Genomic DNA, 26,559 nt, shown 5'->3' on the forward strand with positions numbered 1-26,559 from the left:
AATGTGCCGATCACAAGTTTAGCGGTAAATGTTCTAAACTGTTAAACTGATTGAAGCGCTTTCTGAAGCACCAATGAAGTTTGAAGCTTTGGACAACATCAGTCACGTGGTCGTCCTCATTTGACACAAGCTCCGACACAATGTATTGAAACAGTGCGTCTCAAAAGAGTCAGACAAGCTACGGAGCCTTGGTTTCATTCGCCCATCTCTAGTGAGTAGAAAATGACAGATATTATGACAGGTAATATCAGGTGGAACCAATACTTTCAACATGTCAGTCAGGCAGTGTGCCCTACAACCCTGAGTCTACGATACTGTGGTTATAGTCGGTGCATGAATGAATACCAAAGCCTGGATAAATACAGCAATTAGTGAGCAACACACACACACACACACACACACACACACACACACACACACACACACACACACACACACACATATTTACACTTCTCACCTGTGTCACTGCTAGTATGTCACTTCACAAATAGGGGTCCTAGTAGACTCGTTAAAATGTGATGCCCCACTTATCACGGTTTTAATTACTTTATTTAGGATACAAGAAAGTGACTTGTGCCTCTGACAAAGAGACGAGACTCACTCACAATTATTCACTTGTAAATAAAAGCACTTAACGTTTGGGTCTTTGACCGCTATCAAACACTACCTCGTCAACTGTAACAAATTAACATTATCCCTGCGCTGGGTCTTATCGCTTTGCTATAATTCATCATAAGGAGTATATACACTAGAAGTGATAATAGATGCATAATGTTATGCTTCTAAATTGAGCCATCTATAAAATGAAAAATGTATTTTAAACTAATTAAATGTTTGACCAATCACGAGGCAGATACACATATTATTGTTCGATTTGGCGTCATATACAACATTAAGATTCTGGGCTGGGCATCTTGGTTAGGTATGTTACAACAATCTGAAGCAGTGGAGTAGTGAGGAGTCAGCAGTCAATGATATAAAACATATAAAATAGGTTTTTCAAAACTTGTGATTTACTGCAACCACGAGAAGTCCTTGAGCATACAGCCATTAATGAGCACAAAAATATTAGGCTGATTGGTCCATTATTATGTGAGATTAGCCGTGGACAAAGACAGAGCTGTCACACACACGCAAACACACACAAACACAACCAAATGCAAGTTCTCCCTTGCGGAGATAATGAGCTCTCTGAGTGCCCTTCTAGTTTATTAGTATTTTATAGTTTTAAGCAGGTTTTTTGAGAGTAAATATTTACAATAATGTTATTTAGAGGTAATCAGACAGACGTTGAGGATAAGTGAGCTATAAGCATCAGGCAAGTCACTTTACAAAAGGCAGTGAGTGATGCAGACAGCCTGCAAATCAAACATCCAGTCAGTGTATCAGCTAGTCAGCTAGCCAGCAGACAGACAGCAGGCCAGACAGGGTGGTGTCGGTAAATAAAAGATGCTGGCGAGATGGCCCGCAGATGGTTATTTTCACTCTCACTGACAAACACCACGACTGTGTCTGGCATCTCCCCTCCTGAGTGGAGATGAGTCACCAAGACAAACCAGAACCCCAGCAAAGAACAAATCACACCAGCTGGCTGACTGCCACATTTCTCTTGAATGAGCCAAATGTGCAAGTCGGGGGGGAAGAGGAAGAACCCACCTCACCTTCTTTATGAAGTCCTGCAGTTGTTTTCTACTGTAAACACCTCCGGCAATGAAGTGGAGCCCTGACCTGCCACAACAGATGAACCTATGCTCCATCAATAATTTAATCTGTGGCTCCTTGGCAGTAGTTTTGATGCTGTGGTGGTTTGGCTTTGGTTTCACAAACCATCCAGTTACGCCTGTAGCACTCAAACCTACTGTATTTTGAAAAGGCATGATATACCTTTCTCATGGCAGGAAAATCACAGGTGTGACTATTAACATTAATGAAGGACTTCTTCTCTTTATCTGTGCCAGTAAGTCGTGCCAGCCTACAGGAAAAAGTAATTGATTCTTGCCTTCCAATTAAGAGTTTTTCAATTTGACACTGATGAATTTAGGGCACTGGCTCACCAGACAACCCTTATAATCGCAGGGCTTTCTGATGTTATTTTCCCAATATTCAGTAAACTAACAAATGAAAAAAGTAAACCATTCAGTGAACAAAGCAAGGAGTCATTTTGATAAGTGAATTATTGTAATCAATGTCTGAATCACCCAAATCACAAAAAGAAAATCGAAACCCATCATCAATGCAATTTCAATACACATCATTGTGATCCAGTTATTGTCCGAGAAAGCCAGTGATCATGTATATAGAAGGCATGCACCCTTTGTGATTAGTGTCCAGACAGGTGCTGTGTTCAGAAAATTGAAAAGTTGGCGCACTGTATATTGGCTGCTTCAGAGATAACCCCAGGACCAACACATTTGCCATCAAATGTCACAATACTCCACCACCCCAATGTTCTTCCTGCGCTATTGTCAGCAGGCACAGTTGAGCTACTATTGAATAGATGTGTTACATCCTGCACGGTACAATGTAACAGGAGCCTCAGCTTATAGGTAGCTATTGTAGCTCTGGGGACACATTTAATTGCAGCACATTCTGGCTGATTTGGAATGTGTGCGGCTTTCCGTTGAACTGAGGAAAAATGATGGCCTGACATTTCATTTGGCTCAGGCCTAGATAAGACATATAAAGCTCAGACAAAGTCTCCTGTTTTGACAGCATGATAGAAGACCTAGCGTTTAGCAGAGAACAAAGTGTAAACAACAAAAGAAAAACTCCCAACAGGCAAGAAATTGCCCATCACAGTTTGAAGTTTTGCTATTTCTTCATAAGTTTACAGTTTGCAAAGGAGACAATCAAACAGGAAGTCAAGCAACGACTGTATCTTACTCTGTCCGCTATTTAGGCTCAACTCAACGCTAACATTTCACGGGTATTAAAACATTATGTACTTATTGCATAAAATAACTAAGGCTATTATGTTTGTTCCCATGTCAGTGTCCTTCACTCATGTGGTTTCTTTCTGCAGTTTCTATTCAATCCATTATCCACCTACTGCATCAATGCTTCAATTAATTTGTGTTTGTATAATTTTCTATGTTGCAGTCTACATATTTTCACGGCCAATTTAAAAACAGCTTTACTTAAAGCTGGGGGAGGCTTTTGTAATCACATATTCTCATTCTTAATATCGGTAGTAATATTGGTTGAGGGTTTTGGAGTTGAACACATAATAGGTCATTTGGCTTCAGGTTTTAAAGTCTTAAATAACAGACATCACATCTAAGTATGGTTGTTCATTAAATTTGGGCATTTGGTCGACTTGGTCGTTACTGTCTGCTTGAATTGAAAAATGTGCTTCTGCTCCACACACAGGAAAAACCCATGCATGTGCACAGAGCTTACTCACACCTTGAGTCATAGGATTTGGCAGGACGGGCACCTCTGACCCGTGCTCACACCATGACCTGACAGGCCTCCACACCTGCCCCGCTTCCGGCTGAACACACCTTGTGCTCTCACAAACACACACATTCAATACATGCACACACCTTCCTCTGAGGTTCAATGAGGTGTCCTTTATTTTTACCCCATGACCCGTCAGCTGTCTGACTCCAAGCCTTGTTGGCTCGGCTGCATTGCCCTGCTCTCCCCTCTAACCTGAGCGTCTCATTTTATCCTCTTTTATTTCTTTAAAAAAAAAAAAATTTAAATCATTGTTTCTATCACTTCTCTACTTTTAGCTGGCATTAATAATAAATGCACTATGTGGGACTGTAAGAATCTCTTCATATATTGTCTCTTATAGTCAGATTTCCTGTTCCATCCTCAAACCACCTCGTATTGCGTGATCAGGAAGCCATTGTCCTCAGCATGTTTGAGTGAGTGGCTCCTCTAAGGAACACAATCAAAAGCTTCTCCCCTTCACATGAAATGACACTGTTGAAATATTTACAAGGCTTTGAATGCAATGGATACTGAGGGATGTGAAATACTGAAGGTGGAGCTTGAATCCTCCTGCAGATCTACTGTGTGCTAACACACACAATGGGCGTTTAACACGGGTGAATTCTATTTAGCCGTTTCAGAATCAGGGCCCATGTATGATGCATGTCATGGCTTGCCCTTGTTAACATTTTAGTAACACCTGTGCTTTTTCCTACTGTGACAGGTCAAAATGTCTGCAGTAAAACATGTCTTACCTTCTCCAGACCAGGGGGCTTACTTGACCTGCAGCAAGGGATACACAGACCAGACAGCCCTGTGGATCAATGAGGAGCGTGACAGGATTTAGTCTATTGCTCAAGCCACTCCTTGTTTATTACTGGCATATAAGAATATTTAATTTCCCCATTTTGTCAATAATCCTTCCTTACTTTCAGACCTGGTATGTCAATTATTTTTTTTAAAAATTCTGTACTAATTTAACCAAAATATGATTACAGTATATAGCTTATATTGAGAGTGATAATATAAAAAGGGTTTATTTTTATTTTTTAACAAAAAACGTTCGTTATTAAGCCGAATAAACACTTTCCCTTCCCACTCACTTCTACATGTAATGCGTGCCAACATATTCAACACCAGCTAGCCAAAAACACAATAATTTACAGTCACACACCTGCACGTGCACAGCGCTAATTATACATTAACGGAAACGACTGAAAATATGAAAACTAACGTCACGGTAAGCTAGCTTTGCATCCCTCTAACTTCACAACCGTGGTCAAATTGTGATGCATTGGTTAATGCATTCATAACCACTGGAACCTACATTCCCACGATACAGAACAATAAGACCCGTTTTAACACATTGTCCGCTCCCTGTTGCAAGAAAAAACTCTTCGCAGCCTTCATGCAAACAGGAACGTTAGCAGGTAACTAAAAACCGTGTTACACTCACACTTAAACCATCATTCATCGTTCAAATCTGTGTTCAAATAAACTACAGTTGTTGTTGTTTTTTGCAGTGGATGTTACCTGATGTGGGCTGTGGACCAATGAAGACTGCCAGATGTTGCTGTGTTGCTCAAGCCAGCACTAATTTAGAGCTGAGCTGCAGGTGCTTCAGAGCTCGCGCACAGAAGGCCGCAAACTACTGATTGGATGGCGTAATGCCACGATGAGCACGCAGGCTGGTTAAAGGCTGTTGTTCATCTAAAACCTAAGGAGCTATAAGCCTACAATAAAGAAAAAAAACTTCCACTATCATATAGTATTCAAATGTTTGAGTGTAGGTCGCCCACTCTGAGTCTATTAGCAATGGAGTCCCACATTTAGGCTTATGCTTTATAAAATCCTAAACTTTTGATTGAAATATTTGCTTAATTAAAATTGGTTCGTGGTAAAAAATAATATAGTATCCTAATGAACTGTTGATGAATATAATATTGTATCAAGTTAACAACAGCATTAAAACGTCACACTAACATTATTTCTACATTGGGCTTCAAATAATAATGCTGACTTAACAATTAACACTATTATATATCATGATCTATTTGTGATCACCTATGTTCATTATTCTTTTCATACTTATATTTATTATTCTTTTTATCTTCAGTGTAACAATCTTTTTATATTCAGGTATGACTTATTTATATCTGTGGAAGACGCAGGGATGATAGTGAGAGCAGAAAGAGAGGTTTTATGTTTCATGGATAAGCCAGAGTCAGTCTTTCTACTTATGATGTAACATGCTTTGTGGCTGCATTAAACTGTTGAGGCAAGAGGACCTGCCATCTTACAATATATTACTGCTGAGAAGCTGTCACCAAAATCTGATGTTTACTACTGATGTTTTAGATAGCAGATTCCTTTTTACTGCTATCAAACTTAACTCTACTGTGCTGGATATATGAGACATGTCATTTCAGCCATGCAGTGTGTAGCAATGTATTAAATCAAGCATTGTACTGCAGCCCAGAAAGGTTCATTGCAAAAGAAAAACAGATTTAGCTGTTGCTTCGGTCCAGATATAATGAATGAAATTTAATTACATTTATATTCCATAAATTATGTTATTTTGTAATTGTTTTTGGTTAAAATGTAAAATAAAGAAAAGTATAAATATTCAGTTTCTTGCCATACACAAGTAATACCGTTATTACTTCCTCGCTTGCAGTGTAAACACGTTTACTGTATCACTGCTGTCTTTTGTACATCTTGGTCTTAAGAAATATTCAACTTTTGTATGTGCATAACAGCCAACTGAAGAGCAGAAGTCAAAACTTATTTCAGGCATCAAGTGTCAAGCAAATATCAGCTTCTTATAAATGTGGAACACGTTCCAATTCAGTTCTGGTTCTTCAGCCCAACCCTTTATATTTTCTGTGGACCAGCTCTAATAAGAAAATCCCATATCAAAATAAATTCTTCTTGTGCACTGGATAGAGTCAGTGTTTCCTTTGACATGCATAAATTGGCCTCAGAGGAGCTAATACTGTATCACATTTCTATATGGCTCAGTTACATATTCATGCATATTAGACGACACTTTTGATGATGCCTATCCACTCTCTGAAAAGTATGGTTTCAGATGGGGTGTCTCCTGACCCCCCAAGCATTCAAAGACACGCACATGCATCTACACACAGACCCACAGCTGTTAATGACGTATTCCTTTGGGTCTAAGTGCTGTCTATCTATAGCTGTTAGCCATTATGCTTCATTAAAATCGACTCATGCCAATATATTCATTTAATTCGAATTTCAAATACAATTTGATGACTATCAAATCTGTATAGTTCCATATGAAACTCAAAATGAGAAACGTGTAAATTAGACTTGACAGAAACATCTGACTTTCTGAGTTTTGAATATATTATAATTCATGTGCTCTTCGCCAGCATCCACAAGTGCTCAAATAACAATCATTCAAACATATGGCTAATAATGCTAATGTCATCAGAATGAGGCAAAGCTTGAAAAATAAAGAAATTATAATTATAATTTCCACACCCAATTTCCCTAGCCAATCACTCATGATTTCCAAAGACTACTTTGCCTTTCAAAAACGATTCCCAAAGTCTGCCTCATATGAATGTCTGAATGATTGATAGCTCCAATTTACCTCCATGTAACGTTTAATATTAAACTCTGAATAATGCATAATTCAGTGAGCACTTGGGAGAGATAGAGACGGTGCGTGGTACATGCATGTGGACAAACACACACACACACACAAACCTGCACACCACATCCCAACTCACAATGTATGCCTGTGTGGACAAGCACGTCAACCTTTTTAAATATGCTGACACACCCACAACTAAAAATAGATAAAGAATTCTCTTGTGCAGAATTTTAATGAACTGGAGTGAATAATGCCAAAACAGATACAACAAGTGGGATATAACTTATTTTAACTCTCTCTCCATATTTGACCACTTCAGTGAGTTTTGAGGTCATAAACCTTGAACAGAAATAAAATTCAGAATTTCCTAAATGCTCCGTTTGAGACTTAAAACTCTCCAGAGATCCTTTTTTATGTAGTTTCAAGAAAACATGATGTGTCTTTAATACAAATGTCAATCAAAGTTTAAAGAAGATATCTCCCCATGGCTCCATCTTTCCATTTTAGGAAATCTGAAACCGTGGTAGGTGGTATGTTGGGATTTTCTTTAAATCTAAACAAATAGCTTAGGAACTACACCATCATACTGTATATCATTACCATATTTGTATGGGCACATAACCAGAGGACAACTGGCATGGAGCATACATTCACTAACAAATGTCTACACACACATTCACCACATATATAAATCATTCATCTATATTCATGCATGCGTGCAAATTTGTGCAAATCTCAAAATTATCCAAATATGAATGTTGTGGTTTTGAAGCATTTGGTGCTTATGTAGTCCCAGAGCTTATAAATGCACTAAAGGAATTAAAGTGTGAACACTCATATGCATGTCTTGACATATTGTCATATTGGTGGTTTGACAAACTTATATTCCCTCTGAGAAATGAACAAAACTCAAATAACCCCAGAAGACGAGATACCAGAGCACAGAGTGTGACTGGAGGTGGGTGTGGTTCGTGGCTCCAGCAGCTCCAGCAGCTCCAGCAGCTCCAGCAGCTCCAGTGATTCAGGAGGCTGGTCACAGACAACTGTGATCTGATGCCTCAGGCCTGTTTTTCACACTTTCAAAAGCCCCAGTGCAAGCAGTCAACAGAGACAGCTACATTGACTATTTCAATCAATACCTCCAGCTATCGCTAGTGTAGCATTTCTATGATAGACTCTAAATTATTACTCTAAGCACAACAGTTATTTGTAAGTCTTCAATCGCAAAATTAAATATTCAATGGATTTCTCTTAAAAGGAGAAAAGACAAATATACTGCATTTTCATTTTTGTTGCTGTTGTTGTAGCCTGGAGCGCTGAATGTGCAGCGCATAGATGCACACGTGTGCACACATATGCACACAGCTCTACACAGTCTAGCAGTTGGGAAGCTGTGAGATGGTTGACCTAGATTGGGTGCTGGGTTTGAAGACATGCAGGAGAAACTATCTGCATACAAAGTCAGAAATCTTTACTTCCACAGTCAGAGAAAACAGAAAAGAGAGGTAGAAATTATTCCAACTTTCTTTTTCTTGTTACAGTATATTGTAAACTTTCCTCCCTATAGTCTGTTTTTTTTCTTCTTTATTTTGACGTTTGCTAGGCAGGAAGAAGGAGAATGTGAAAAGGAGACAGAGATACAGAGGCAGAGGAGCCCACCGTGGTGTCATCGGATCCACTATACTGTCTCTACAGGTAAGAGGAGTGCAACGTCTGAATGGCAATTACAAACGTGTAACTTCATTGCCGCCACGCCAACGTGATCCGTTTTTTTTCTTCTGGCATGGCAGCTAAACACTGCCCCACAGCATTTTGAAAAAAAAGCATGTGTTTGCAAATTAATTTATGTTCTCAAAATAAGAAGTTGGATCTTGAATTTACTGTTACTGCCAAATTGCCGTGAAGCATTTCATTCTCCATGAATGCAGAACCACAGAGTCAAGATGCATCATGTCTCTCACATTTAGACCAATGGGATCTGAGACATTATATTTGACTTACAAATGTTGACCTTAAATTATGGCACCCTTATTAGTCTACAGGCAATAAGATGGATTTGAAAACTATTCGAATCCAAATCTTGACAAAGACTGTATTTCAGTAGAGAGTCGAAAACATGACAATGCCAGCTGTGACTTATCTGAAACAAAACAACCCTGGTGAGGGGGGGAGGATAATACTTTTGGTGATTATAGCAACATTATATGCAACATTGTGCCTTGTGCCTGGAAACATTGACTGCTCATAGGCAGGTTTCATCAACTTGACTGGCAGAATATGAACTACTGTGGCTCATTAACACGTCTGAAATAATGCTGTCGCCAGAGCTGTCAGCAGGAAGGCAGCGTGCCACCGATTCCAAGTCAGGAGACAGTCAGGAAGTTACGGTAACGCACCCCTCGCAGCAACAAACATGGAGACTATGCAATGTGGAGAAAATAGTATGGGTACAGGGAGCAGGAGAGGCCAAGTGATCAGGAGCATAAGATTATAATTTGTTTTAAATAAAGGGTTGAAGATTAGACAAGAGGACAGAAGATGAAAGGGTAGGAAGAAGACAAAGGAGAGGGTAGTAGAGAAGGTGGGAAGAAATCAGGCATTTCCTTTCCTGAGTCTCAACTGACTCTCTTCACACCTGTCTGAACAATGTGCAACTGATAATCTCCTTATAATCAGCATGCTGCCAACTACACACACGCACACAGGATACAAACAGACCTTCCTTCCTTTGCAGACACTAACCAAATTGATTTTCTCAACAAAGTGGAAAATCTTGCATGGGGATGGATGACGGGGTTTATGGGAAATGTGCTCTTTCTTTTATGAAACACATTGTCCTTTCATGTACATATATTAAAATATAAATATTTGTCAGATATATATTGTTGATTTGGTGTTGAAACATACTATATAGTACTACCTTGAAGTTCACATAGTTTTTCACCTATTCCCATTTGTCACACTTTAGCGGACTGAATGATCTGTATGACATGGTTCAGTGATGGTGGCCAGTGCTCCTGGATTAGCTCAGAGTCATGCCATCATCCACGATCATTTGTCTCAACATCAGGCAGTCAGTCAGCCAGCAGGCCAGGCACCAGTCTCTCTTTTTCTGTTTCACATTTTCACATAACATATATTATTTTATTATCCTCACTACGGTGAAGAAAGGCCATATAATCATATCCTCTTTCTTTGACTCACATGCAGTATTTAGAATAGAAGCTTGCCGTGTATGTTCATGTGAAATATTCCCACGGTGTTATATATTATATATGTGCAATGTACAGGAACCACAGCACTTGCAATGACATATGCATATGAGCAAGAACCCATTTCATATGATACGAATCGGTTATTCAATTCCCTGAAGCACGCAAATGCATGCATATAATAATGTGCAATATCCCAAAATCCATTTATAGCAATGAAAGTATAGTGTGTCTTGTAAGAAAGACAGGGAGTTAATGCTAACAACTAGCTGCTGCCTGAGGGGAAGGCTACTCAGGGCTCGCATTGTTTCTTTACAATCATTAAAAGCTTCCTTTACGTCTCAGAAGCATTCTGAGACGTAAAGGAGCACAATGAACACAATGAACACAAGACAATATGCATTTCACAGTGTTTGCAAACCTTTTAACATTTGCCAAAGCACAGAATCTGCTTCAAATGTGCAAGATATCAAAATAATATGTTGTCTAGCCCCTGGGATGTGGCAGCATATCAGAGTTTTCTGCAATTATATATTTTTTATGCGTCTATATTTCAAAATTCTATCAAGGTAAATGTTTTTTCTTGTCCCACCAGCATGTTAAGAGCAAAACCTAAACTCCTATTCCACATATTATCATGCCTACAGCTCTTATTAAGGATGTTAGCCAGCATATCCCTGCTGCACTTGTTTAACTATGTCCTAGCTTCTTACTTAACTTATTTCTTTCTTTCCATGTCCAGTGCCACAATCTATACTTTTATGATTCTCTTTCTGGTCGAGATAAATGACAGACAATTACTTTTAATGTAGTCTGTGTGCTTTTGTCTTTCTGTTATCATTTGTTTTATGCCGCAGGTCCAGCACGATCCAGCTGGCCTTGCTGAAGATATTAAGCATCATTACCACATTGCCCAAAAGCTCAGCCAAATGTGGCTTGTTGAGGCTGAGGCCACCTCGAGCAGTTCAAAAATCTTCATTAATGTAATTGAAAGGAGAGTCTGGCTGCTCGGGGCATCTAGTTCCAACACGAACCTTGGTCATTTTGCTATTTGGAAAATTGATTGACATTAATAATGAGTGGGACTTGGCTAGCTCTTTGTGAACCTGTAGTGGAAATCAGGCTGCTGGTAGCGAGAGCTGGACATAAAAACATTATTATATAACTGCAGACACCAGCGATTTGCTATGAAGGGAAACCCTGGAGCTGTCCGTGGTGCTGAAAAACACTACTACCCCATTGTTTCTCTCCCGGCACTCATGAGACAACGTTATGTTACAGTTAAAAGGAGCTTCAGTCTTTGATATATTGAATAAAGCACTACACAGCTGAAAGTCATTTATGATCGTACATCCGATTTGTTGTCAATTAAGTAAAGACATAACTAAGTGAAGGGAATCTGCCCACAGTCATTCTTTGTCTCCTCTACTGTATGTCTCCCCTCCTGATACAAACAAGTGGGAATGTTTGAGATGGGAACTACTGTGTGCTTGGAATTCAATTCTCTAAAGTCATCGCTCACACATGTCTGCTGCACAATTATCATCTGAGCCACTGACTTTTGTAAAGAAATGACCTGTTAATGCTGGAGATGATAAGCGACCCCAGCTCCTGTGACAGGTGGAGGGAATAGCGGGTCTGGACTGAAAGAAGTGCTTCTAAAAGCAGCACTACCGTATCCCATCTTAAACACTTATTAGAGACACAGAGAGTAAGAGGGAGAAAGTGTGTGACAAAGAAGAAGAGGACATTGCACAGACAGAGAGCAATGAGGGTGTAGTGGGTTCGGGAGATAACCTCGACCGCGATAGGAATCACATGCTGTCTTGTACGTGAAGATATGATTGGCATTCAAAGGGGATAGGGGCCAACATTTACCTGGCTGTTATCTGTGAGACAGCAGACCTGAGTCTGTCTGTGATCTAATGAAAGAGTGCATTCCTCTGTGACAGGACCAATAGGGAGGATGAGATATATGACCGAAGAAAATGGGTGGTCATTTGATATCTGACTTTTACATGCTGTCGACAATATGAGATGCAAGCAGAAATTGTTACACGCAAACACAGGGCTTAAATAAACCTGTCCTCGGCACTAATTTCTGCCTACTTCTGAGATAACTGTGTTGCTTTTGTTTGCATTTCACTCCCCAATCTACAGTGTGATGTCAACCCCCCCCCCCAACCCCCACTAAATAAGTAGGGCATCTACTTGGAGAGTGGGAGATCAAAACTGACAGGTCAGAATTCTAAACAAGCTGGATAGATAAAGAGAGAAAAAAGCAGAGAATACGAGATGAAATAAAGGAAACGACAGAGACAAACAAGAAGGAGAGAAAGAAAAGAAAGCGAGAGAAGACTTCACAGATACCCTGCTGCAGTCTGATGTTCACGTGAGCCTCTGTGAGTTTCAAACACAATCTGCTTGCACATGCACTCACACAAACACACACAGTTTATTTAAATTGGTTACATAACTAGCTGTTTTACAAACCAAAAATAGATAAATGCGTACTCTATAAATACACTGCCACGGTGGTTTGAATCCAGTGACAAGCTGGGAGAATCTGGGTGGGAAAGTATATTCATAATGGTCTATAATAGCATATCCAGCATAGGGCCTGCTACTCTTATTAGGACCCTATTAATGACTTCTCTGCAATTTTGACACAAAGTCATCCCGTGTGCCGGATTAGACCTTTTGTTGGCCGGTTCTGCCGCTCAAGCCGTATGTTTTCCACCCCTGATATAAAGAATATTGTAGTAGCAGCTTCAACTGTAACTATGTATTACGACTCCACTCCTTCCACGGCAGCAGCTTCTCATTTATAATGTCGATTACCTCAATATAAGTTTTATTATTTCCATCCACAGCAGAGAGCTCACCGCTGTATGAAACGTAGAAAGCCACAGAGCGTGTGCTGTGGCATGGCAGGAAGAGTATACCCCTGAGACTCGGATGAGAGAGGCCGGGAGCCGTGGGGAACATGGCTTTATCATCACACATCCACACATCCTATCCCTCACAACCTTGACATTTAATGCATAATTTACATGAGGTGACAGCCAAGCACACACATGCTGCCATCATTATATTTTAAAAGCTATTCTGCATTTACATATAAAAGATATGAAAGCACCTGTAAGTAAAGATCATACAGAGACTTAATCACTGGCTTTCAATATATTAGGAACCTTTATCTGGCTTCAGCAAATGCTTGCATGACACTAATAATCTTATAAACTGTCACAAGAGATAATCCCGATGCCTCGTAAAACCAATTCAATGGAATACAAAAAGAAGAAGAACGTTTAAATGCATAGATGAGTGTTGGTATACACTTATTGAAGGTTTCTGATTGACAATTGCAAGTCATAACTGATAAGGTTGTGAACAAGTGAACAATAGGCAACACTTTGCAGTGAATGCCGTTTTTCAGTGTTATTAGGGATTTTTAACATTTAGAGATCCACTTTTCTCTTAGATCTTTTGATGGAAGGTTACTTTCCGTGTTGTTATATTCCTTATCACAACCATCAATAAATTGGTTCATCAACTGTATTCCGCTGCTAGCCGTATCAGTATTAGTTCCTTCAATTTAGAGATCATCAATTCATGAAATAGGCATGCAGGTATACAAATAAAATATATAGTGATGGGAGGTTAGATATCTAAAAAATTATACTGGGACCTTCTGATGTGTGATGCATGTGAACAGTTGACACCAATTTACGCAAGCACACACATGGAAGTGAAGGCACCAATGGAAGGCTTGGATGTTATTTTCATGCTCTTCCAGCTGTGCAGAGCTGAAAGTCTTCATGCTGCTAGTGTTTGATCCCACTGAGATGCCGTACAGCTGTCAGAGGAAGGGAGATCCCACTGGGACTGTGCAGCTTCAGTCCTATCAGCATGATGTCATCCTCTCACTCTACTCTCCCTCTTTCTCGCTGTCACTCTCCGTGCCTCCATCTCTCCATTTGCTGGTCTTCATTGCTCCTTTTCCTTCCCTCTATTCTCTCTTTCTCCATTTCTTTCATGTGTTGTTGTCTTCTCTTCGAAGGCACTCATCTTCTGCCGTTTCCGAATGTCTTTTGCTATTTTGTCATGTAAATTAATGGTAATCAATTATTGTCTTTTGTTTCATATCTCTAGAACATCTTTGTGTTTGCTACTGCACCCGCCATACAGCGTCTGTCACATTATTACTAGTAATATAATAATTATATATGTCTGACATGTAAATGTGCGTACATCTGTATGCTATGTGCCAAAGAACTGTTGCTGCACTGGCATTTCTGTTCTAATGTTGTTGTCCTATTCTCCTCCTTATCAGCCCCTGAACACATTCCTCCAGACAAATGCATGAGTGGTGTGTGTGTGTGTGTGTGTGTGTGTGTGTGTGTGTGTGTGTGTGTGTGTGTGTGTGTGTGTGTGTGTGTGTGTGTGTGTGTGAGTGTGTGTGTGTGTGTGTTAGCCATAATTGCGAATTTGCGACCGTTTTGTTTGGCAATGCCTGAATAAGTACGTAACAATATGCAAGTATCTGTGTGTCTGTCAGTGAAATAGAGGGAGATAGGGCTACCGAGAGAGAGAGAGAGAGAGAGAGAGAGAGAGAGAGAGAGAGAGAGAGAGAGAGAGAGAGAGAGAGAGAGAGAGAGAGAGAGAGAGAGAGAGGGAAGAAGGCATTCACTGCTCGCTCTCTCTGGGACCAAAGCCCTCGGGTGTCACAGAAGAGTTCCACTGTGTTAATCTCTGTGTAATAACTGAATCACAGAGAAAACAATAGAGCTCTCTGTCCCTTTTCGCAAGCCAAAAGGCCTCGGGGCAGCTGGTTGGTCTGTCTAACTGTGAGCGTACAGAATGCGTGGACCAGCGCCTGCGCACATATATTCTTGAAAATTGAAAGCCAGACATAGAAAGCTCTGATCTACTCCATTGTCATTGTCTCATTAAAAAGCATTCAGGATATTCTTCCTCTTTCTTTCCCTCCGCTCCTCTGAGGTGTGATCAGGCTCTTAGTATCTGCTATTGCTGCAGGAGACATATGGGACCTCAGTGAGTTGTTAACCTCCTGGCTTGACTATGCCCTCTACCAGTGTATGTGTGCGTGTGGGTGATAGATGGACGGAGACAGGCAGAGAGATACATTGCTGGATTCAGACAGAAAAAAAGGTAAAGCATGGTGCATTTGTTCACCAACGTACCTCCCCCAGAAGCTATTAAACAGCTGGTCTCCTGCTTCAATAAGGGAACCAAGCTTATCAAGATTATTTGAAGTTTGGTTAAGACGAATACACTTACTGTAGTCTCTTCACGTTTTTTACCACAAACCAATCAGTCCGTCACATGGACTAAACTTGTCAGACTGTGAGGATGAGAACTGGCGAGCTACCATCAGAAAGCTGTTTGGTTGATGGGAGAGATCCAAATTAGGAGATCCAGATTGCCTTATTGCCTGTCAGCCATTTGTCCTTGTTTTTGCCTTGTCAACACGACAAAACTGTAGTTGCAAAACACTTTTTGCACGGAGGAGGAGAAGAAGAGGGGGAAGAAGTGGGGATAGAAGAAGAAGATTAAGAAGAAGAAGAGACTTGTGGAAGCTACTCTGTAAGTCTTTAGAAAATAACACTAATTTCTCCTCAGCGTTTGCACAAACACACTGCATCACACCCACAAGCACACAACTATGCACCAACCAAACTACTGCGAGACACGACAGGAAAACGTCTCATAGCCGTGAAGGCAGCAGGAAGAATAATCAATAGCAAAAATTAACAATAGGATGAATTTTTGCAGTGATAAATATCTAAGTATTTACCTTGGGGTAGAATCGATTGTGATTGACTGGAGGTTGTTCATTATGTTTATTTAAATGGATTTCGACAGCTCTGACTGAATGTGCTGGATTTACATCAATAAGCAAATGGTTTGTTTTGTCAGCCTTGTTCTGTCCACAGCTTGGCAATAGAGAAATACTACACCAACAGAAAAACACACAATAACTATGAATGCACGTTACATTCACCTCTGTGACACTGGTACTCTTATTGACATTGATTTTGCTTTGACCACCGGTTTGCGTCAGAGATCTGAGCAACCACAGGTCACGCTGTTATGAAATCAGGCTTATGTGGCATCCCCCAACCATTATGTACGACAGGCTGCTATTATTAAAATGTGAATTTCAAATTCATATTTCCCCTTCAACAGGTCATAATGATCCCGTTTTAATGATAGGTCAGTTCTCTCCCCTCCAGGCTACAGGTAATGAGATCCTGCCTGTCTGGGTATTCTATACATGACTTTGTCACATGAATTATTAAATGTAAAAAAATAAATATGAATGAATATGAAAAATAGATAGCAGCCAAGCCATGGGAATTAGATACAGTACACATTAATTAATTAATTCTAACAGATAACAAAATAAAAATACATTAACATTGTCAGATTGACAGCATGCTCTATCAATTCTAAAATACTTCATCCCACTTGCACTGCAATATACAGTATCTACAGTCATATTAGTCTATTATTGATCAAACAGAATCAGTACTTCTTCTTGCCGTACTTTGATGTGGCTGTACCGCACAAAGCCGGCGATCTCTATGCTGTCATAGCAACCAAACAACCCAGCTAATAGTTACTATGATTTCTGGACCTCGATGGCACCCTGGACTCTTGCTGCTAACCTGCTGACCCTCGATTTACCCCGCGGTGTTGTATGTGACAAAGACAGCGTGTTTTCTCCACTGATTGCAGGATGTGCACTGGGAAACGTTCACTGTGTATGTGTGTGCATCACATGTACACATACAGTGTGTGCATGAGCCAGACGCAGCACTGAGCCCCCACTGGTCAGCCAACAAAGAGTGTCTACAGGAGTGAGGTTGAGGGTGGTGAGCCTCTGCTGGGGAGGCTGGTGGAGACCTCTCTGCTCTCTCTGGCCTCCTGCTGTCTTAAAGAATGTGCCATAAAGGGAGAAAGAGGAACACTACCTGACTAACCACCAATGGAAATTCAATTTGCTGCACAGCATGACTACAGAACATCCCATACTGTATACAAAACAGGAAAAAGTGCGTGTCTCTGTACTTCTATTGAACAGCTGTGTGTGGTTGCATACTATGTGAGTGACTTCACTGACCCATCAAAATCACACTATATGGGGGGAAAATGAATTGACTCTTTCTTAAACAGGTTTTGTTTCAATGTTCTCCTGGTGGAAGACGTGGAAATGATGTAACGCTTTGAAACCCTTGACGGGATCTAAAAACTTCCCCCCCCCCCGTCATAACAGTTAAAGGCTTGCAGCGCTGGCAGGCGAAGAACCTCACGAAGATCAAAGGCAGACACCTCACTGTGCCTTTGGTTTCATTAGACCTTGTGATCCCAGATTATTAAACAGTTCAACAAACTTGTCACGCATCAGTGAAGAAGAAGTTGAAATCAGTGTTCCATTTTTTTAAACCCTAACAGGATCAAAATTGAGCATAACCTTTATTTCTTGTTTTGGAAAGATGTTCCTTTATAAATGCACTCTTGGCAGACTGTGAGAAAAAGTACAAAGGGGTCCAGGTGAATTGAAGAAAAAGAAATGCGTTCAAGCTCCCAAAATATTTAGTTTCTGCACCTTTGGTGTGTTTGATCAAGGCACTGAATGCCTCCCAGCTCATGGACACTGACCTTCTTAAGGGACAGTACAGTAAAAGGCTGGAGAAAAATGAGACCTATTCCTGACCCAGCACACAATGGGATTCATAAATGTAAATGTCATACACTAACATTCACAACTATGTCATCTAAATGTGACCTTTTCACTATAGAAACTCTCATATTGAGCATGTACCAGGAATAAGGGTGCTGATAAGGTAAACTGCCTACAATAAATGTAATCCCCAGCTTTGCTTGCTGTACCTACAAAATCAATATCATTTTTCATCTATTGGAGAGCCGTTTCAGTATAAAAACCTCTCTGAGCCAAAGCTTTCTCTTCAGAGACACACTGACAAAACATCTTCCAATATTCAACGTCTGCAGTGCAGGTCAAATTATTTCAATTAATATTACATGACTAAACTAGTATTAGTGCAGCAGGGGGCTACTAAACCTCCCACCTTCGGTTTTCTGGCAATGTCTCATTCTTTCCTGCAGTGTGCCTGTGAGTGTGTGTACAACTCCCTGGCTGGAAAGTAGATTTTTGTTTCAACTATGGCGTATATAATCAATCGTTTGTCGCTTGGTTTTAGAATATGTGTCGTCTTGTCTATCTGCAGTCCGCAGAGAGAAAGCGAGGGGAGAGAAGAGAGATGAGAGTGACAGAAATAGCGTGTGTGTGTGTGTGTGTCTGTGTGTGATTTGTGCAATTTCTGTGCATTTCTGGGAATCTTTCAAAGACCTCTCTCTGACAAATAAAGACTTTCACTCCAAATCTCTGGCACAAGCCCAAATCCAGCAGATTTCGAGCCTAATTGGCCTACACAACAGCGAGGGGTATCTTGTCTTTACAAATGACTGTAGCATTTTGTAAAGAATGAGAGCAACATTTGTTTGGTTTGCTTAAAACCTTCGGCAAATAGAACTTAAAATGAGCAAAAAACACATACAGATATATACAGAAGCCGAGATAAATCAACTGTAATTATAAAATAAATGACAGAACAAGTTAAAGACCAGATGGCATTTGAAAATGCTAGGTCACCATCACTTTCTTTCTTTCTTTTTTTAAATGGAGTATAACCCACGCATGACCATGTCTCCCTCACTGAGCGTTAAACCAGTTGTAGGTTAAAATGATCAAACTTCCTCCGCTTCTCTGGTCTTCTCTTAGTCAGTGTGCCTTCTATCAAGTCTGTACCATTGAACAGTAATGACACAGGCATGCCAAGTTTGTCATGAAGATACAGTACACACATATCTCCAACAGACCCAGGGGTTCCCAGGCATAATTGGTACGCAAAACAGTGAGGGGCGGCTCGGCTTCGCAAACATTTCATGAAAAGCATGTGTGTCACGTGTTTTTTTTTCACGGTTGAAAACCTTACAAACAACAAATTGTTTTTCATTCCACAGCAGAGAGAGATGTACCACTGTGGTGCCACTGTGTACATACGCTGTTAGAAATTCATGAGCTGCACAATATCTAAGTTAATTTATATGCGGATATCAACAGAGAGTTGCTTGATGAATTATACATAACAGATGCAAGCCACAGAAGACAGATGAGAGAAATTAATGTGCACTTGCAAATCTAGATCCTGGCCACAGTTGTGATCTGTACTGTGCGAGAGATATCAGACGATGAAGGAGCGACGTCAAACGCTATTTATGAGGCAATTTGATGCCAAATGAGTAACCACGGGCGACAAAAATGTCAGAATTCTGTACATCCTTATTAAACACTAGTGGGGAAAACGAGGTTTCAGAGTGAATCTGACTGCAGCCTGGTGTCGTAGACATGTAGAATAGTGAGCCATCTACCCTCTTAACACATTGAATCCCCAGCTTCAGGGGAGCTGCATGAAAGGGTGACATGGTTGGTTTCTTCCTATAAACATTTAAAGCAACCCCTCTGCAAACTAGAGTGACTTACAGGGGAAGTTATTGATGAATAACGCCTTTTAAAATAGCAACTCAAACCTCAAATGTTTAAATGAGTGTGCTTAATATACCCTCAGATTACTTAATTTAATTCATAGCCTCACATTATTACAGCTACATTACCATTGTCCCCTTGGCAATCCATCTATAAACCATATGAACTTCATACAGTTTATTTTAATATTGGACTGAGACACATGGATATATTTTGGGCGACAAACGCAACATTGAGTTATATTTAGCATCCCTTAGAGAAGACTGACTGCTGATTGTTCACAAGGTTGTTGGGGAAGGGGCAAAGTAAGATATTTGAGAACACAATCAAACAGTTTAATTAAGTTACAAATGACTAAACTGGACAAAGAAAATCAGTATACTAATGATGAGTAATTTAAAAGGGAAGATTTGTAAATTGAGTGCACAAATTACAAATCTGAGGTTGACTTTCTGAAAGGTTTTCACACTGACGTCTCTCAAACTGAGGGAATAACAGTCGTGAAATAATAATAACACAAATGATTTACCCATCATCCAGATTTCATTGCCAAGTACCTTATATGCGGATCTTAACATGATGCATTCCTGTTCGCTTTGATATATAATTCATGGTCCACCACCGTGTTCACAACAAAACATGAATCTCCATCTTCATCATTCTTTCTGAATAACGTCATGTTGTTCGCGGGAGTTCCAATATATTTTTAACTGAATACTCCTGATAGTATAAACCTGCTATGTTAAAAGAAAGTATTTTGTTACCAGGCGTTCTGTATAACAAAGGATGCCTCAGGAGGAACTGGGCATAAATAAAAATGCTGAATATCAGGATAGAGCGCATACAGCTTACACTGACATGAGCATTACTCGGAACAAGCACAATGTGTAGCTAGACAGGAAACCTGCCTTTGTTAGCTCAGGGACTGTGAAATGAAATCGAATAACGTGGACAGCGGGAGCTGAGGTTCGGCTGAGGATGTAGCTCTCCAGTGTCAACACACATCAATAAACAACCTAATAAAACGCCCCGTGGTCAAAACATTATTTCAGCTGCCGTTCTTCTTTCACTCGCAGCTAAATCCTCACGCACAAATCGTACTGTGTGCTCTGTGTCCTACAGGTGGTTGCTGTGAGTTCAGAATGTTATGCAGCGCGGCCATTTGCAACACCTCTCACCTTCTGTCTCATGTTGCCCTCTTCCTTTAGCTGCTTCCGGTTTCTGATGTCACGATACTTTACTTTTTCCATTGATCGAGCTGGACACAAATCCACCAACACATAAACCCCACACACCAAGGCAATAAAATGAGGTGACAAATCCATTAAAGGGCCATATTGGCCTGATCCTTATCTCTTCCTGCTTCTGTCTTTGCCATCATTTCCATCAAATCCGTTTCTACCGATGTGAGAGAGCGTTAGATTGGCAGGTGGAAGTAGCCACAGCAAAATACAGCTGATAAGGATCAGTGTGAGGCTGCTGATGGGCATTTATACCACTTGGCTGGCCTCAAGCGTTTAAGATGAAAAGCCACTGTGTGTGTGTGTGTGTGTGTGTGTGTCGCCTGGGGATCAAGGATTACCAAAGATCTTGTGAATGAGAAAAGTCAGGATATATAGAATATGAGTTTTGCAAAGTAACTGATATTATATTTTATATTTTATACATGAACCCATTTATTTTGAGGATTTATGGAGGTATGTCATGGTATATTGCACTCAACCATCTGTGCTTTTTTTTTACTAGGCATATGAGCCAAAGATATACTTCATAGAATGTTTTACTCTTAAAGGTTTGATCATCTTTAGAAGCCCATCCCTTTAATTAAAGATTAAAGTGACTGGGCTGTGGAGACAATACCCTTAAAATGGCAGATTTAATAGCAGTAATTAGAATAATAAAATTCACTGTCCGGCTGACGATTGCGAGCCCTGTAAACTAGGCTGATGTTGTTCCCTCTGCTGATGCAAAATGGAGAAAACTAGCCAAAGTGACGACCCAATGAACACTCATTTCCAGCAAGCGTTGAAATTGCAGCGGCTAATATTTTCCTCACCTGTAGTAGACACACACACACACACACACACGCTAGAGCTGCAGGTGTGAAAGGCTTCTTGCTCTGTAGCTCTGTTATTGAATGATATTAGCTGGACCTGATTTCAGGTGCTTCACAGCTGTGTGTCCTTGTGTGGACAGAGAAAAGCAACGACGTGCACGTTAAAAGAACAGACAAGAAATTAACACACACTAACAAACACATCCAGGCGCAGGTGTTCATCAAACACGTTATTTCCCACTTGACCAGCCAGAAAGATAATACTATGTTGCTGGGCAAAGACACGGAGCCAACAACAATATGCCTCCCTGCTTCCTGCCATGTAACGTGTCATTATGTTAAATCTTTTAATTTCTCTCTCTGTCTGTCGCAATTTCACTTCCGCGCTAACATTTTCTCCCTACACCTGAGGCACTCGTTGCAAATCCCTTTTTTGCCTTTTTAGTAATAAGCCCAATCAGCCAAATTGGACGTTGTCTAATTACTAGAGGTGAAAACTTTTTTCAGCACTGATGGCTATGCCATTGTTACACTATGAATGGAATAAAGATCACAAGCACACACGCATACAAACAGGCACACTCTCACAACCATACATGCACAAGCCAACTCTGGGCTCCATATAATGCCCAGGGAAATCAAGATGATCTGTGTTTCAGCTATGGCTCCTCTTTGATGCTCAATTAACTCGGGCAAACCTGGCTAGCTGAGACAATTATTTATTCAGCTTAGCAAGTACAGTGTGGCAGGCACAGAGGTGATGTCATGGCTAGGCAACCACAGACATACTGCTCTCACTGTCGGGCCTGCACTAAATACATACCATTTGGTTTTAATATGCAGCATTTTCATTTTTGACACTAGGTAATACAGCATGGTGCAATTCTGTGGTTTTCCTCATCACATTGTTTTTTTTTCACACTTTTCTGTCACATCCTGCTTTTGATGATTCCTGGTCTCTCACTGAGCCTCCCTGCTTCCTCCTCTTTGTATAAGCATCTCTTACTCTTCACTCGCTCTTCATTTTCCACCTCTCTGTCTTTCCCTTTACACTCCCCCATCGTTTTCACCATGTTCCCCCTTCTGTTAATTCCCTCTTCTTTCACCTGCATCCTTAACCCCCTCTCTCTTCTATCATTAATTTCTTTTCCCATTCCTTTTTTGTTTCTTTGTTTTCCGTTGCGCTAAAGACTGAAGGGAAAGAGGGAGGATAATGGAGTATGGGGGAGAGCAGGGCAGTTGGCTGACAGAGGGAGTACCATCTGCAGTGAGCTCATTAGAAGATGGGACGAGAATCTGCGTCGGAAACACGTAGGCATCCACACACACCTCTCTCTATGTCCGTGTGTCTGTGTGTCTCTCCAGTTTGTCTCTCTCTGTGCTCCTCAAAGTCCTGCTCTCATTAATCACTACAATATACAATACACAGCAATTGGTGAATGGTTTTTACCTTTTACCACCTTCCAGTACTGTGAGGCCATATATGTTTTACTACATGTGGCATCAGTGGAAACCGAGCCATAAATCTAAAGCATTGTTAAAGCTGGACAACTTTTCTTCTTCTCTTTCTTTTCTTTCTTTTGCAATGAAAGAATGAGGAGTTAGATTACTGATGGCAAGATGAAATGCACAGGCATAATTTAGAAAGCGGAATCCTCAACTGCTGCCTGGGCTTGACCCTAATTTTCTAGATGATGCCGTGAAGATAAGTGACAGATGATTGGGGGATTTTCAACAGGGCCTGATTCCCAAAGTGAGGAACAGAACTACCTACCTCTAAGTCATTATGCATTCAACATATTTGCTTAAACTCTTGGAGCCGCTGCTGTAAAGTGCAAGTGCAGGTTTAAACTGGCAAACTATGCCAGTTGCACGCTCCAGTCCAGTTCAGTAATGTGATGACACTGCCCACTCCTTTCACCTCTAAACTACAAATAATTTTCACCATCTTTTGTGGCTTGAATGTGAAGGTCAGCAGATGGCGACGATACACTAATGGTGCTGGGAAGCAGGAAAAAGGGAGGTTGTGTCATATCAGCAGAAAGCCTTGCTCTATCTTAAAGAGTTCAGCATTCAAAGTGCTTTTCTCATGGTGCCCATTTTTTGTTGTTAAACAGTATTTTATTCAACTGATCCCACAAGAGGAACATTTGTCATTGCTTCCCCTCCCTCAGAAAAGAGGCCAAAGGGTCAGTGATAAACCAACATCCCTTGAGCTGTGAGGGATTCTGTGTCATGCTCAAGGACACTCAAGTCATAAAATGGGTCCTTGACAGTCTAGTGTTTCTCCTTAAAGCTGCTGGATATAAAGTAAGAAATTAGAAAGACTCAAACTGATAGAGCAAACTATTTCATTCTCACTGGTTAATAAATATATAAATAAATAATATAGTAAAAAAAAAAAGCAATGATAATTAGACTCATTCACAATTGACTCACATGAGCACACTTAAGCACAAAAGTGTAACATCTGGACTGTTACCGAGACATCCATAAGATGGTCACGTTGGGTGCACTGCACAGCACCCTTGATGGAAGATATCACAGATTTAATGGTGCGTAACATGTATGTAAACTTGTAACAATTCCACATTAATGGGGATATCATAAAAGTGTCCATTAGCACTGGCACATCATTTTATGTCATTAAACAAGCTCATGAGCATCTAGTCACCAACGTAAGCATCAAGTCAGCTGATTGATGAGCACACTGAGGCTGTCAGTCAGCGCCTCTCCATAAATATACAATCAATGCAATCTGCAAGTATGGATCTAATGTCAGCCAGCCGCCTAAGGCCCATTCACAGTGTGTTGTAGTGAACGTACGGAAGAAAACACGAACTACATATAGCACATAACAAAGCTTGATGGCATCAAAGCGTTAAATCAAAGCATTCGCTCTTCTTCATGATGCTTCATGTTCTACAGCTGTCTTTTGGCTGTTTTTTCACCGGAGAGAAAGGACATGAATACACCTACACGCGTGTCTTTTAGAAAAAAGAAGGTATTTCTGTGTGTTCAAGGAGAAAAGGTCGTATCTAGAGCTTCATTTCATATCTGCCAATAACTAGACCGCTAATAAAAGATACAGAGTCAATACAACAATAGCTTTTTTCCAACTCATGTTGACAAATGAGCAGCATCAGATGTTGCCTCTGGCTTGTGTCACACCTCAAAGAGGTACCATATGTGCCACCAGGCCTCAGAGCTCCTCTGGAGGGAAGCCTTTTGTGCATTTTAAACAGTCATCTAATTCAATATTTAGGTTCTTTAAAACAAATGAAAATAATATGCTATTGTTTAACATTTCTGAATCAAATGGTACCCTAACAGGGATGTGGGATGCATCTTGTGTCTGTGTTAAAGTAATACATGTGACACTATGCGGAAGAACCTTTTGACCTTGTCGACTTTGAGGTCAAAGTTCAAAGGTCAGGTTTCTGTGTAGAGAAGAATAACCCCTGGACCTCGTAGAAATGCATGCAAGTGCATTGACAGGTGCTCCAGGTACAGCTGGTGTCTCCCTGCTCACTATGCCGTATTACATATCAAATGAATTATGAAAATTCCTGGAAGTGAAAGTAGAAGGGATGGAAAATCCTCCCACTGAAAGATTTCTGTCTTGTTATCAACTATAAGATTAAATAAAATTCAAAGATCAAATTTAAAAACCGACATGGAAATTTGACTATTCTATGTCAATATAGCACAGTTACTGTGCCTTTTGCTAAAGCATCACTAAACGGAGCGACTTTACAACCTGGAAAGATGATTCTGAGACCAAACCTTTCAGCACACAATTGAAACATACATCAAAGCAGCCATTAGAAGGGGAAGTTCCAACATCTCTTGATCTCAATCATTGCTCATTTCACAGGTCAATAAGTGGCCTCCTTTTACATGGTACAAAAAATGAATATATTATTTTTCTGTATCAGATTTACATGAATGACAAATCTTGACAGTCACAACATATTTTATGTTACTTGATCTGTGACACTATCAATGCACCAAACCACACCCCACTTTCACTGTGTAATGAAAAATAAAGTCACAACAGTGACAGTATTTTAAAATCCTCTCTGACCCTGCTCAGCTACAGGGAGGATAACTATAATTCAAACTCTTCCCTCCTTTCATCAGCACCACCAGCTCATCCCGGCAGCTCTTTGGACTGTCGTCAGCAGTCCATCCTGTGGACGCCTGCCAGTAGCTCCTCCGTCCGATCAATAGGCACCGGCGGCTAGCCTTCCCCCCTTTGCTCTCTCTCCCCGTCTTTCTCTCCCTCTCTCGGCTACCACAGTATAAAGACTGTTCTGTTCTGCCGGTGCAGCATAGTGATTAGGCATTAGGCCTGCGCTGCTGTGTGAATTAGCTTAATCTGTGTCCGCGATGAAGGACGAGGCTTTTCATACCCACTGGAGACATTCACTGGACATAAAAGAAGCTAATCTTTAGGAAATTTAGAGAGGGGTTAAAGTGTGTGTGTGTGTGTGTGTGTGTGTGTGTGTGTGTGTGTGTGTGTGTGTGTGTGTGTGTGTGTGTGTGTGTGTGTGTGTGTGTCTCTGTGTGTGTGTGTGTGTGTGTGTGTGTGTGTGTGTGTGTGTGTGTGTGTGAGAGGGAA

At 40.6% G+C, this 26,559-nt stretch overlaps 1 protein-coding gene across 2 annotated transcripts in view; it reads right to left on the reverse strand.

Annotated features, from left to right (window-relative positions):
* Positions 1–26,559, reverse strand: part of ctnnd2a (catenin (cadherin-associated protein), delta 2a) — a 227,030-nt gene that overhangs the window by 198,824 nt on the left and 1,647 nt on the right. Inside the window, exon 2 of one of the 2 annotated variants that reach the window (XM_029457761.1) lies at positions 4,197–4,255. The exons of the other annotated variant lie outside the window; for it this stretch is intronic. The gene's annotated coding sequence lies outside the window, so the exon portion shown is untranslated. The remainder of the gene's footprint in view (positions 1–4,196; positions 4,256–26,559) is intronic. 2 annotated transcript variants of the gene reach the window in all.

The sequence above is a fragment of the Cottoperca gobio genome, chromosome 20 (assembly GCF_900634415.1).
Source record: "Cottoperca gobio chromosome 20, fCotGob3.1, whole genome shotgun sequence".
NCBI lineage: Eukaryota > Metazoa > Chordata > Actinopteri > Perciformes > Bovichtidae > Cottoperca > Cottoperca gobio.